This window comes from Clupea harengus, unplaced genomic scaffold (assembly GCF_900700415.2).
Source record: "Clupea harengus unplaced genomic scaffold, Ch_v2.0.2, whole genome shotgun sequence".
Lineage (NCBI taxonomy): Eukaryota > Metazoa > Chordata > Actinopteri > Clupeiformes > Clupeidae > Clupea > Clupea harengus.
In genome coordinates, this window is record NW_024879581.1 from 84245 (window position 1) to 97800 (window position 13556).

Sequence of the window (13556 nt, forward strand, 5' to 3'; positions counted from 1 at the left end):
ATGGTCAGGGCAAGGATGTTCCAGAGAAAAGGTAAAACATTTAAAAAAAAAAAAGTGTGATCCGACTATTCGTCAGTAAATAATGCTCCATACCTTTTTTACAAAACTAACCGAAATGTGACTTTTATTTGTTTTGGGTAGTTTCTCACAGTACAAGATTTTTGAAGATTAGTACAATAGTTGTCAGAATAATTATCCATGGGTGGCCCAATTTTCCCTGATATGTATCCAGTCTGTCACTCTTCTCTTTGTCACTCTGTCAGCATGTCAACTGTCTGTTACCAATCCATTGATACCAGGTTGTATGGTTTGTGTGTGCACAGCTTTGCTGTAAATGTTAACGGCTTCATGGAAACAACAACATGGGGGGAGCCAGATATTGCTTTTGGCACTAAGGTGAGACACGCAGGTTGTCAGATGCAGTGAGAGATGTGTCTTGTGTGTGATTGCTCTGAGCACAATGTAGAGAAGCCCCACACACTGTACAAAGCAATGGAGAGATCAATTGATGTGTCAACACATTTAAAAACACTGATGAAGGTCGGCAAAACAAAAATAAATGAAATAAAATAAGCAATGTAAATAAGTATAAAATAAAATCCCATTAAATGATCGCTTCATTGCCTTGTGGTGTTGTACAGCAGTGTGCAGGTCCTTTCTACATTGAACTCCTTCACGCCTACATTCAACCAATTGACCTGCTTGCATTTGATTCTCCTCTCGCTCTTCCCGTGTTGGCTCTGACATGCTTCTGCCTGTGCTGTGTTTGTAGATGATAGCATTTGAGAAAATGATGAACCGTTTGAACGGGTCTGCACCTGTGTGGGCCACATCTGAGCGAGCTCCAGTGATGGTGCTTGCGAGAATCCCTAACTTCAAAGCCATCCTCCTGACATCAACCGAGTTCGATCACAGCACTCTTGTTGAGGTAACCAGTGACTCGAGACACCATGATGGTGCATTGCCGTGTGCCATCAACATTAATTTGAGAATGTTATTAAAACTATCTACCTACAAAACTATACCTTTAAACTGTAAAAGCCTTCTTGTTGTTCCCTTAAATAAGCACTTGTTTGCTATCATTTGTCAGAGGACTGTTGCTACCCTGCTACTGTAAGAGCCTCACTATTACAGAATACAGAATATACTGTATATACCAGAGGAAGACTACATTGACATGGGCTGATGTCAGAGTCCTTGAAGAGCATAGTATTTACTTAAGTCTGCACTTTAAGCGCCAACAGTGACCTTTAAATTCATTATTGTGCATTTCCACATAAAATTCTGAACAGGTGTGTGTAGAAGCACACATATTCCTGAAACATTTTACTCACTCATTTGCCCTTGTCGAAAATCTTTGTTTTATTGCACAATTGTTGTTCTGACAAATCTCTGAGATATTAAGTTGGCTTTGTATGCAGTATGTGTAAAGAGAATGACTATTTTATAGTGTCCATACTGTGTTTGATCAGCAAACAACTTCAAGTTCTTGCCGCCATCGCATCTTGCATGTGTTCTTAGAAAGTGCACCCCCATCCCGGGACGGTTATAGGGTTTAGGAAGGTTTGCGAGGATCATGGGCCTGTTATGCATTTTGCGCTATCTGCCTGTATTCAGGGCCCCATGATAAGATATAAGACTCTTGGAAGGGGGATATTTGAAGGTTTACAAATGCTTGTGCAAAGCATCAGGCCCACATGCTCACTAATATAGTTGGCTAAGGGGACTTGAAAATCTGATCACCACACACTTTTCGATATCAGTTTCTCATCACTTTCAGGTGGGCATCAAAAGTTGCTGGGGCGGCTCGCTCGGCTGCCCTCAGTACAATTTTGATCCAATGATCCAGGAGGTCATCGCCACAGAGAGCACTCTGTTCATCAGACAAAGCCAGCTGGTGCATCGATTCATTGGAAACTACTCTCTCCTCTCACTTCAAGCCAGATCCTCGGGTAACTGCCTAAACAGCCACAACAGCAATAATGTTTGGCAATAGACAATTGACTCCCTTTCCCTTTTGACACGGAATAAATTATATCTATGTTGTAGCATGATTCACAGTTAGGTCCGGAAATATTTGAACAGTGACACAATTTTCATAATTTTGGCCCTGTACGCTACCGCAATGGATTTGAAATGAAATAATCGAGATGCAATTTAAGTGCAGACCTTCAGCTTTAATGGGTTAAATGGTTTAGGAATTGCAACAATTTTCATACATATGTATAAATATTTCTGGACTTTACTGTATTTCATTCTTCATGCACAGCAACAGTACCGTAAATCAGAAGTATTTTTAATACATTCCAAATTAGTATTCATCCTTATGATTTTAAGATGTTGAATTGTAATTCATCAGCAAGTATGCTGTATGCCTACTGTAAAATAGGATAATTCAACCAGGTAAAAATAAAAGTTTTTTCAACGTGAATTTCTGTCTGGTTCCTCACTCACATGCCTGGGCCTTACAATTATACTCTAATATTTTAGCTCTATTGCAGGAAAAACTTTTTTTTAAAGTTTGAGCTTTAATGACCTCCAATGTTACAATTTTGTAACTTGTAAAATTGGATCATTCAGTCATGTAAAAGGTAAAATAGCATTATTTTGTCTAATGAAGCAGACAAATACAAACTTTGACGTGAATTTCTGCCTGTTCCTCCCTTTCAGATGCTTGGGAACAAGTATTGCGCTCAGTGTGTGTGTTCAAGATGGTGCCGGTGGCCACACCTAATGGGGGTAGGGAATTCTTCTACGTCTTAGCTGGAGGTTCTCAGCAGGGGACTCTGTATAGAGCCGACAATCAAGGTCAGGTCACCAGCCGAAGCCACATATATTTCCACCCAATGAAAGAGTGAAAGTTGTTTTTAAAACCCTTTATTTACAGGATAACTGTTTCGCACAACATTTTAAGTATTATTGTACCTTCTGTTTTCTAGATGGTGAGATTACATTTTTAGAGTTAAAAAACTCGTTGGGTCAAACAGGTTGCCAATTTATGAGCCAACATTACGATTGTGAGTATTCTCATTGGTCACTAACTATCGCTGATCGCATGTTTGTGTGCATCTTGGATTCTGGATGACTTTAAATTATTAATATCTAACTAATTAAACTTCTGGATATATACTCTTTTTGTTAACTTTTGTATTGCAGTCTACTGTTTTTAATCTTTTACTTGTTTATGTTCTCTTAACTGATTTAATGCACCCTTCCTTTTTTATTGTACATTTTTTCAACATTCTTTTAACAGTTTTAATGCACTTTACCCATTTAATCTCTTATTTTTCAATGTTCTTTTAACAATTTTTATGCATTTCACCCATTTAATCTCTTATTTTTCAATGTATATTTTATCTACTCATTTGTAAAGTATTATGAATCATCATTACCAATGTATATGAATTAAGCAAACTTGCCTTGTCTTGTCTTGTCTCTTACAGTTGATAATTGTGCGATAAAAGCGGTGACGAACAGGTTAGATGAAGATGAGACCAACATTGTTCTGATAGAGCTCAGTAAAAATAACGGGCCCTGGATTTACCATGTCGTAATTCATGGTAATGATGCACAAAGCAAGATTCTGTTGATGACTACAATCCTCTATAAGTTATTGAGAAAGAGACAGGAGAGAAGATTATTTTCTTACGTTTCAAATAATGACAAACGATAAGACTGGAGAAAATATAGTCACACACACGCATGTTTTTACACACATTTTTTTTAATTTTTTTTACCATTCCGTGATGTAAAAGTTCATGACATATTTAAAGTGTATGGATCTTGTCCATTGAGCAAATTACCATGTTGGAAAATATAAAAATGACTTTTCTTGTTCGTGTGCACTGGACTTTTTATCGTTATGGATAAAACAGATTTATGTTGTATTTGCAGATAAGGATTTCCATAAACGTGGCCAGTTGCCACATCGGGTCCCAAAGGGTAAGGACAAAATCTGTAGAATTGTATATTTTTTGGATAGCTGTTTCTCTCTTTGTGCACCAGGTTAGTATCTACAGCTCTACTGCTAGAGCAAAGTGCTAACAGCACCAAGGTTTTGGCTTTGATATTTAAATGAAAAGTATGTGCTAAATGAATAAGTCGGGAAAATGTCAATGTGGCTTGTGTTTACTGAATGGGTTAGTGAGAGAGATGAGATTGAGATATAAGACACCTGTGTGTGTGTGCTCCTTACGTTGAATGTTTTAAATCTAGGCTAAATACACTTATTTTATTTTATTATTTGTAGTGCTGTCAGTTTAACGCGTTATTAACGGCATTAACGCAAACCCATTTTAACGCCGTTCCTTTTTTTATCGCGAGATTAACACAAGTTTTTTTTTTTTGGCCTCGCAAACTGTGTAGTAGGTTAACGTTACGGTTTGAGTGAATGGTGAGCACGATACGGCAAATGGATGATAAAAAGCTTCTGAATGGAAAGTTTACTTTAAAAAAAGTTGTGTTGTGCAAAAGAAGCGAGCTTCACTGTTGTCTGAAAATGTCAACAGGCAGCTGGCTGAAGAAGTAGTAGGCTTACCTTTTATTGATAACCTAACTGTTACGGTTCAATGTTTCTGAAATAAGAGGCCTGACTGCTATGTTCCCAGCAAATTTGAAAAAGAGAAAATATTAAGCCATGGTTTAACTGCACTATAGGCTGAGTCCTTGTTTACCTGAAATGTGCACTTTATAATTTTATTTTGTACCACCCTGTTTGGCAATATTGTTTTTCAATAAAATAAAACATTTGCATAAAGCAAACCAATCAACTTTTCCATGTTGATAAGGGCATTAAAATTAAAATAAAACGATGGAAAAAATAAATAAACGAAGGGACATTTAGAATAGATGAAAATTTGCGATTAATCGCGATTCATTTTGAGTTAACTATGACATAAATGCAATTAATCGTGATTAAATATTTTAATCGTTTGACAGCACTAATTATTTTACTTATTGGCTTTTTTGTTGTGTGTTTTTGTTGTTCCATTGCTTGCCTCCTTCTTGCTATAAATACATTTAACTTGACCTGATTTTGTGTTTTGTCCGTAGAGTCTGGGACCTCGTTCATAGTTGTAGACGGTACGAGGCATACAACAGGGACAGTGATCATGAAAGGGATTGTCTACAACCCCACCAGTGCCATTCTGTACTTCTGGGGCAGCTGCCTCATCATTTCGTATGTTTCCCTTTTCTCCAGCTCATTCTCAGATTACTTTGTGAAATTTTACTCGTTAGCCCTCTCATTCTGTTCAAATAATGTGATGAAAGGGTTTGTCATAACAACAATTTTTTTTACAAGCGGGTCAAGTTTAACTCAGCTTGTGTAAACTTGAGTACATTTCTATTCAGTGCTTATCTGTAGGTATCTCAGCAAACATTTGTCTTTGAATTAATATACAGAACAATGGGTTTCTGGTTATCAATTACTACTGTGCTTTGAACAATCTGGGTGTTTGCATGGAAATTGTTACATAGTGTTGAATCTGCCCAACAGATGTGTGACAACATGGGATAGAAATTACATTCATTCTCATTTGCAACATGTCGTTGAATTGATTAATCTGTTTCTGTCATCTCCAGTTTCGATGAAGGAGAGACTTTCCTATTTGTCCGAGGGCTTCCAATCTTAATAGAAATGGAAATCAAGTACTTTAGTCTGTCCTACCATGGAGAGTATGCCTTCGTCACAACACAAGAGCAGGTCGGACTTCTTTGGAGATTAATAACATGAACAAAGTCAATTAAGTTTCTATCAGCTCTAACATACAAATATATCTATGGAAACTGTGGTGTTTATTAGTGTATGTATTAAGACATTGGTTTTGGCCTTCAGACATAGTTTTGGTGCTTCTCTATATTTGGTTTTCTGAATGTTTTTGCATGTTTGTGTGAATGTGTTTTTGTGTGTGCATGCATGCTTTTGTGAGTGTGTGTGTGTACATGCTTGTGCGTGTGTGTGTTTTCAGGTTTTTTGGGGGAATGAGGGTACAGACACAGTACAAAAGCTTCAGATTTCTCTGGGATGGTTGGTATTTTCCCGTCTGCAGAGCCTCAAGGGTGACTCATCATATGAAAAAAAACACGAGCTGCTTACAGTGTTTTGGGACTCCAACAAACAGCTGCAAGAGGTATACTCAACACACGTTATTTTATAAGGTATTGAAACATTTATTGCATACAGTCAGAATGCATATGTGGAAGTTATCTTGCAATCAAAACATCATAAATGGACTATTCAGGTTGTTGCGTATCCAATATTGTAACAGGAAATGTGTTACTTGTACTGTAATTTATGTTATCCTGTTTGTTTGTTTGTGTGTGTGTGTGTGTATTTCTGTACAGATCATATACATTGTGGAAAATGGCACAGGCAAAGTGGTGAAGAGGAAAATACCTGTAGCAGAAATTTCGGCCTATAATGTCTTTGTAACACCAATCTATAAAACTAAATACTATGAGTAAGACATAAGTGTTACAGTGTGTTACACCACATACAGTAAAAAACATCAGAGGAGTTGTTTGAGATATAAATTCAATTGAATTACATGCAGGTGGCCAATCAGTGTACCTGGTCTCCTTGTAGCAATTACAGCATCTTCGACGAGTCCCGCTCCTGCCCCTTCGTCTGGATGCAGTTTGAGAATCTGCCCCAGCCTGAGCCGTACAACCGCATCCAGCGCTACCTCACCAGGCCCCCGCTGGTCACCATCTCCTCCGGGCTCCACACTGTGGCCTCCCTGGCCACCTACCAGAGCCTCTTAAGCCATCTTTTGAAACTGCACTCAGAATACATACAGGTGATAATTATAGGGGATTTAGGTGGGTTCGTTTTCACACATCTTGTGAAATATTCTCTGTAGGACTGTTAGGGCAAATTAGGGAAAGAAATTAAGACTGCAAATCGGGAACCAAACGGCAAGGTGATATATTTGTGTATTTGACATAATTTATATTCTATATTCCTGAATGCAACAATCAGTCTTTCCCACTCATAGACTTTAAGAATCATTTTTGTGCCAGTAGGTAATGCCTGCCTTTTCCGCCGACCACCACCACAAGTACAATTCAGACCTGTGGGAAACACTGAACAATGAATGTCTTCCTGATAGCATGACAGGGTGCCCACTCACCATTTCTCTTTGCAGGACATCGGTGACCCAGCACAAAATCCATTATCTCGCTTGTGGGCGGGGAAAATGGTGTATGAGGTAAGGTGTACATGAAACTTCATATGGAAATGGGAGAGCTATCTTCTTGGTTGGATGCAAACTTCTTGTGTGCTTATAAATATTAAAGGTAGAGTCCACTATTCAGTGCTGTTGTTTACTGTAACCCGAGCGAACATCGAGAATTTGCCACGCCCTTTTAGCGCGCGTCCAGCGCATCTGTATCTCAGCTTCTGAAGGTCATAGACAATTGAATTTGGTCTCAAAATGACCGGAATATGCATGTTTATATATTAATCTGTTGATTAAACCGTTACTTTTAGAGATATTCAAGAAAAAACTATCTTTTTAAAGTTGCATGGGGCCGTGGCAAAATCTCGATGTTCGCTCGGGTTACAGTAAACAACAGCACTCTAGTTTTGTTCCTCAGGGTCAAATTAGCCAGAAACCGTTGAGAAAAGTCATGCCGCTCATACTTCATACTCAACCTATGGGCTGCTACTGGAGTATCAGCTGGATAACTAGCTATCATTTAATGCAAATTGAACTCTTCCATTTAAATAGCAACCAGAAATCACAACTTTAGCTGCAGTTTAAGTTTAATTTCTCAAAATCAGCTCACCAATAAAAAGCAGTCTTGGGTTCAAAGTGATCACAACCACTTGTGTGATGTTAAATTGCTTCACATTAAAAACTCCAGGTTCCAAACATTTTCAAAGCAATTTGGCTTTGAATGTGAGCAGTCAATCGAGTTATCTTCTGTCCCGTCGTTTGAAGCAAACCTTTTAGCTCTGGCATTGGTCTCCCATTATGTATTTATCTCTTCACTGGATTGGAAGTCCATTTTCCAGGCTCTCACACGCCCCCTTCATTGAGGCAGAGGTTAGGTTTGCCTCCCCTATGTGCTTTTTCACTGTGGTTTTATGACAGATCATCAAGACTAAATAGCTTCCACACATATGTGAAATACATTACCCATTCTATGGATACAAACGACATAATAAAAGTGTCTACAAATATTTCAGTGATGACAAACAATGAGAAAGCAAAAGGCATGCGCTTAACCCAGTTTGTGAGGGATTGCACAATCTGAGATGAGGCGCAGCTCGTCGCTGCCTCACCTCGCGAGTTGCCTCTGTTTGAACAGAACATGCTCAAATTCAGCGATTTTGATTATAAAAATGATTGGAATCATACAAAAATTACATTTATAGCACAGATCAGTAGATACATATTAATATTTATTTTATTTTACCAGTATTTGTTTTTTACTATTCATGAGGCTCTGCCTCCCTGACCGCACGTCCCTATGTGTTTGTAATCTGAAGCACTGACCCGTTTTCTACTGCCGGGCGCTTCACTGCAACTGAACAAACTTACCACTCTCCTACTTCAGTTTGGTTTCAGAATGAGAGAATTTTAGGAGCAGGATGCCATTACTCTGGCTCAACTTGAGGCAGGAGTCAGGTGCAAATGGGCCTTGTCCTGACAAGCTAGACTCAAAGAGTAATGTAAAGGGAAAAGAATATGTGTTCCCACTGTCACAGTTTTTCAAGAACATGGAGAAGCTAGGCCATGCCCGATGCAGCCTCTGTTGATTTTCTGTTCCAATAGTTGGCCCTTTTTTTTGCTTAATACCTGATGGAGATCTGTGACGTAATGTGCTCTGGTGAAGTGGACTGGAGTCGGTGGTCGGGACGGTATTGGGGTGGGTGGTTGGATTGGCCTGTGCCCGTGCAACATTCAACAGAGTAATGTTTATGATTAAACTGATACCAGAGCACAAAATTGTTTACAACAGCACAATGTTCTTCATAGATCTTGAATTTTGCTGTCAAAGTGCACCAGATTGATGCATTGAATTTTAAAATGTGCAAAATGTTCTTATATATAATATATATTCCCCGGGGAGCATGCCCCGGACCCTCCTAGGGGGTTCGCATCGTTGTCACCTTTTTCATCCCTGATGAGTTTGCACCCCTGCAATCAAATTACACTCCTCTCCTCTGTGCTCCACTGTGTTGATTGGCTGGGGTTATTTATTGATCTCCCACAGGAACTTTCAGTTATTACCATATTTTTTAACTGCACCGTATATAAACCGCATTTAAGTATGTTATGCAATTTTATAAAACAAGCCAGTGTATTGACCATACCCATGTATTAACCGCAGTTTATTGAACGTTACGTCATGCCATGTAGTTGTACACTCCCTCCCCGCACACGCACAAATACCCCATTCCCACTCAAACCATTTCTTGAGCATTTATTTAGTGTTATTGTGTAGAGTGGGAATGGATGCTAAACGTCTAATGGTTAATTGATCCCCTGTTGACTAGTACCACAAACGATAATCTTCAGACATGCTTGCAGTGGGTATTGAAGCTATTAAATTAACATGTTCGAGAAGGGCAAGGGGGAGGGGGGACTTCTCCCCTCTCATTCACTAACACTACATATCAGATTATGTCCTTCCTCCACTGATGTCCCATTATTTCTCTCAGAATTGTTTAATGTCTATGTGAAGCCATTTAACATCATCCCATCAGACCCTTTCACGCTTTATCTGGCAGAGTTACTGTGCTTGTTACTATCTACATTACTACCAGGCGGGGGAAATGCATTTCTGTGTATAGGACACACCTGCAGAAATTTAGCAAAATCAATGTATAAAGCGTGGTCAATAGTCTGGAAGTTACGGTAAATGCATTACTTTTATGCCTCTGACACAGGACTATTTCTTCTACATGGCCAGCAATGGAGTATCTTCTTCTGGATTCTATGTTGAGATGGACGGTTATTCACGGATGTACAAGAATCCAGAGATCTCCTTTCCAGATAAAGTGTACCTGGATCTAGGAGGATCTTTTAGTTTTTCATTGTATATCAACGCTGGATCCCCCAATGAAGTTTCTCGAGGTGGGTAATGTACAGGGGTTTCATGAGCCTAAACGTCTCGATGATTAAGTTATTATATGAGCATGGAGACGCAGTAACTGTCCAAGGTTGTGAATTAGTATCAAATTAGTGGGTAAATTAGTTTGACCATTGAGGAGATGGGAAGGGGGTGTTCATTAGTTTGATACCCAGGTAACACACATACTTATACAAATGTATATCTTCACTGTCCTGTACGCCAATTTGGTATGGTCAATGATAAAACTCAAATGTATGTATTTGTGTTTTTTTTAGCTGCCATCAAGAACATATGGCTTTCATCAGAGGTTTCAGACGATACGTTTGTGTATGTAGCCGTTGTCAGGCACGAGTTCTACAATCGCGCAGCCATACTTCACAAGGTAGCTCACACATTTACAGGCATCACATTTTTTTGTTGCTCATGCTGTCTGATATTTTTGATGAACTATGTACATTATCTCTTTGTTTTCTTAGTCGGTGCAGCCAAAGAATTAGTCTGCTTGATACTTAAATTTTAAGGGGATAGTCAGTGTTTTTTTGTTGTTGTTGTTGTGAAAAAGATCTACATGAATTACATATACTGTATCTGAAGCATAATAGTTGACAATTGTTCCTGTGTAGGTTGTGTGTGTTTTTTAGTTTTTCACAATAAGAGCTACTAAGTGCACCGTTAACCATCAGATCATGCTTGGAGTGACACACCCATGCTTCTCCCGTTTGTCCAGGTGACAGTGTCTGAGAGAGGGGCGTTCCCTGGACAGTCCCTGGCTGGAGAGGGACTACTGCCCTTCACCGTGGTCTTGAAGGTGACGTACCTACAGAACATTCAATTCAATTTTATTTACTGTATATAGCGCCAAAACAATAAAATGTACAGAGCCCAGGGTCTGAACCCCCCTAGAGCAAGCACAATGACAACAGGGGCAAGAAACAACTCCCTGTCAATCAGGAAGAAACCTTAAGCAGAACCGTGGCACATAAGGGGGGACCCATCTGCTTGAAGCCGATAAGGGACAGCATAACAACATAACATGCTGCTCTCTTGGGGCACCCTGGTTTGGTGGACTAATTATATACCTAAATATGACAAATCACAAGATACATGTACATATATGAGGTGTACATATACAGTATACATGGGTATATATAGGGCAGACATGGTTAATGTTGTAAATGATAATTACTGCTGGAAATGGCTAATTCCGAAAGGAATATCTACATAGGTTTAAAAGGCCCATTTTCTGGCATTTTCACTCCTGTGTTTCATTGGCACATTATGTTAGCTAATACTAAATTTGCATGTTTAAAATCATAACTCGTTAAAAAACCCTTTTCAAATTACGTGTGTGTGGCGGAAGACTGTTTTGCTGTTTAAGGATAAAACAATAAAACAGTTTTTCTTTGGGATTCTTGAGTACCTGGAGCACAAACGCTTGTGCAATTGATTATGGTCTAAAAATGGTCAGGAAGAAAGAGCTTTCTTCAGAAACGCATCAGTCTAGCATTGTTCTTAGAAACTAATGCTATTTCAGGACAGACATTGGGGAGAAACTGAAGGCCGTAACCAAGATACGGAAAGAAGCGGGAAACACAACCGTGCAGGTGGATAAGAACATCAGAATCTCTAGCTTGAGAAACTGATACTTTGCCGGTTCACAGCGGGCAGCTTTATTAAATAGTACCCATTAATGACCAGTCTCATTGTGAGCAGTGAATAGGCTCAGGAAGGCTAGCTTTCGATGTTAAGAACATGCAGGAATGCTGCATGGTGGGTGGAAGATGATTGAAAATATGTACGTATAAGTTGAGGTGATGGATCACAGAGAAGACATTTCGTGAGGAGCACAAGAAATGAAAAGATTGGATTCCTTTGAAAGAATGGGGGGGGGGAAATGCTACCTCCATTGCCCATATGCACACACCTGTGCTTGTGTGAGAGAAATCGTGTTTGTGCAATTTCAGGTGAGCAACTCGGACATGAAGTGTTTCCAGCACACCAACCTTGGGATTATTTCTCAGGTGAGTGTTCTCGCCTAACTTTTTCCCGTAGAGATTTGAGGTGAAGTGTGAAGTTTGGACCTACAAGCAATTTATTTTACTTACATATGCTGAACAAAAATAAAAACACAACATGGGACAATCTGAAAAATCTCACTGAGTTACAGTTCATATAAAAAAAATCGAATTAGTGGATTCTGCATGGCTACGGAGCTTCTACACAGAATGTGAGAGAAATGCACACAGAGAATGGTCAGTGGTGAGCATGGAGAAATGCACACAGAGAATGGTCAGTGGTGAGCATGGAGAAATGCACACAGAGAATGGTCAGTGGTGAGAATGGAGAAATGACAGGATCCTGTGTTTGAGTCATCGCTGTTTAAAGATATGTTACGAGGGACTCTAAAGTCTGGGATGTGTACACTCATGGACATTTCTGGAGGAGATAAATCAATGATATATTGCAGGTGCCTTGTTGTTCAGATGTACTTGAACAACAAATAAAACTGCAATCTGTTCAGCTTTGGGTTAGTTTCATATCCAAGGGATTGGTGCAACCTTGTACTTACTGTTTAAACACAAACATAACGATATATACAAACATAATTTCCTCATGACAGTCATCTCCTCGTCCACTCCCCACAGGGTGTGAAGAGAATGACTGTCTATATGGGCTGTCCTCCTGGTAAGCGGTTGGCCTTGGACATCACTAAAACACTGGAGGAGTGTACCCGTCTCAACAAGCGCTACTTCAGCTGCCCTTACCCCAACTCTGACATCCCCTGCTTCTACTATCAAGACTGTGAGTCCTGCACTTACAGAGTTTAGATAAATGAGATTAAGAGAGTTAGAATGGCAAAAGTGCAAATGCAATGTATGCGTGAAATACACGAGATGATATGAGATGATATAATTGCTTGCTGTAGGGTGTTCAAGCTCAAGGCTCTCTAAAGTGTTTTTAGACAGTTCCCGTTATTTGTGCAACATAATTAAATAAAACTGAACTGAATAGATTAGGAGGTATGCGGGCTGCAATGACACATCCGAGATGTATGCTAGTAATTAGCATTCAACTATTCAGGGTATTGCAGGTTTTTCCCCCATACTTTTTCAGTATATATGCTATTTATGCAAATGTACACAATGTATCATCTCTCTTTCTCTCTCTCTCTTTGCACAGTGTTTTATCCCTTCTTCCTCATCCAGGACATGGTGTCTGGGGAATCTGGGCCATTCCTGGGCAGGTATGATGATGACTAGATGTGCTGGTATGTTGTGTATATATACTGTGTATGTGTATGTGATCTTTTCAGTGGGATTGATCTGTTATTTCTGTGACTCCTCAGCTATACCTTCAATGTAGTGGGGGGTGGTGCGTACTCCAGGAACAATATTCGCTACTATAGTCCCGAAGAAGTATCAAAGTATAACAGTAACAACCACAGGTAAGCGATCTACCAGGAACAACTA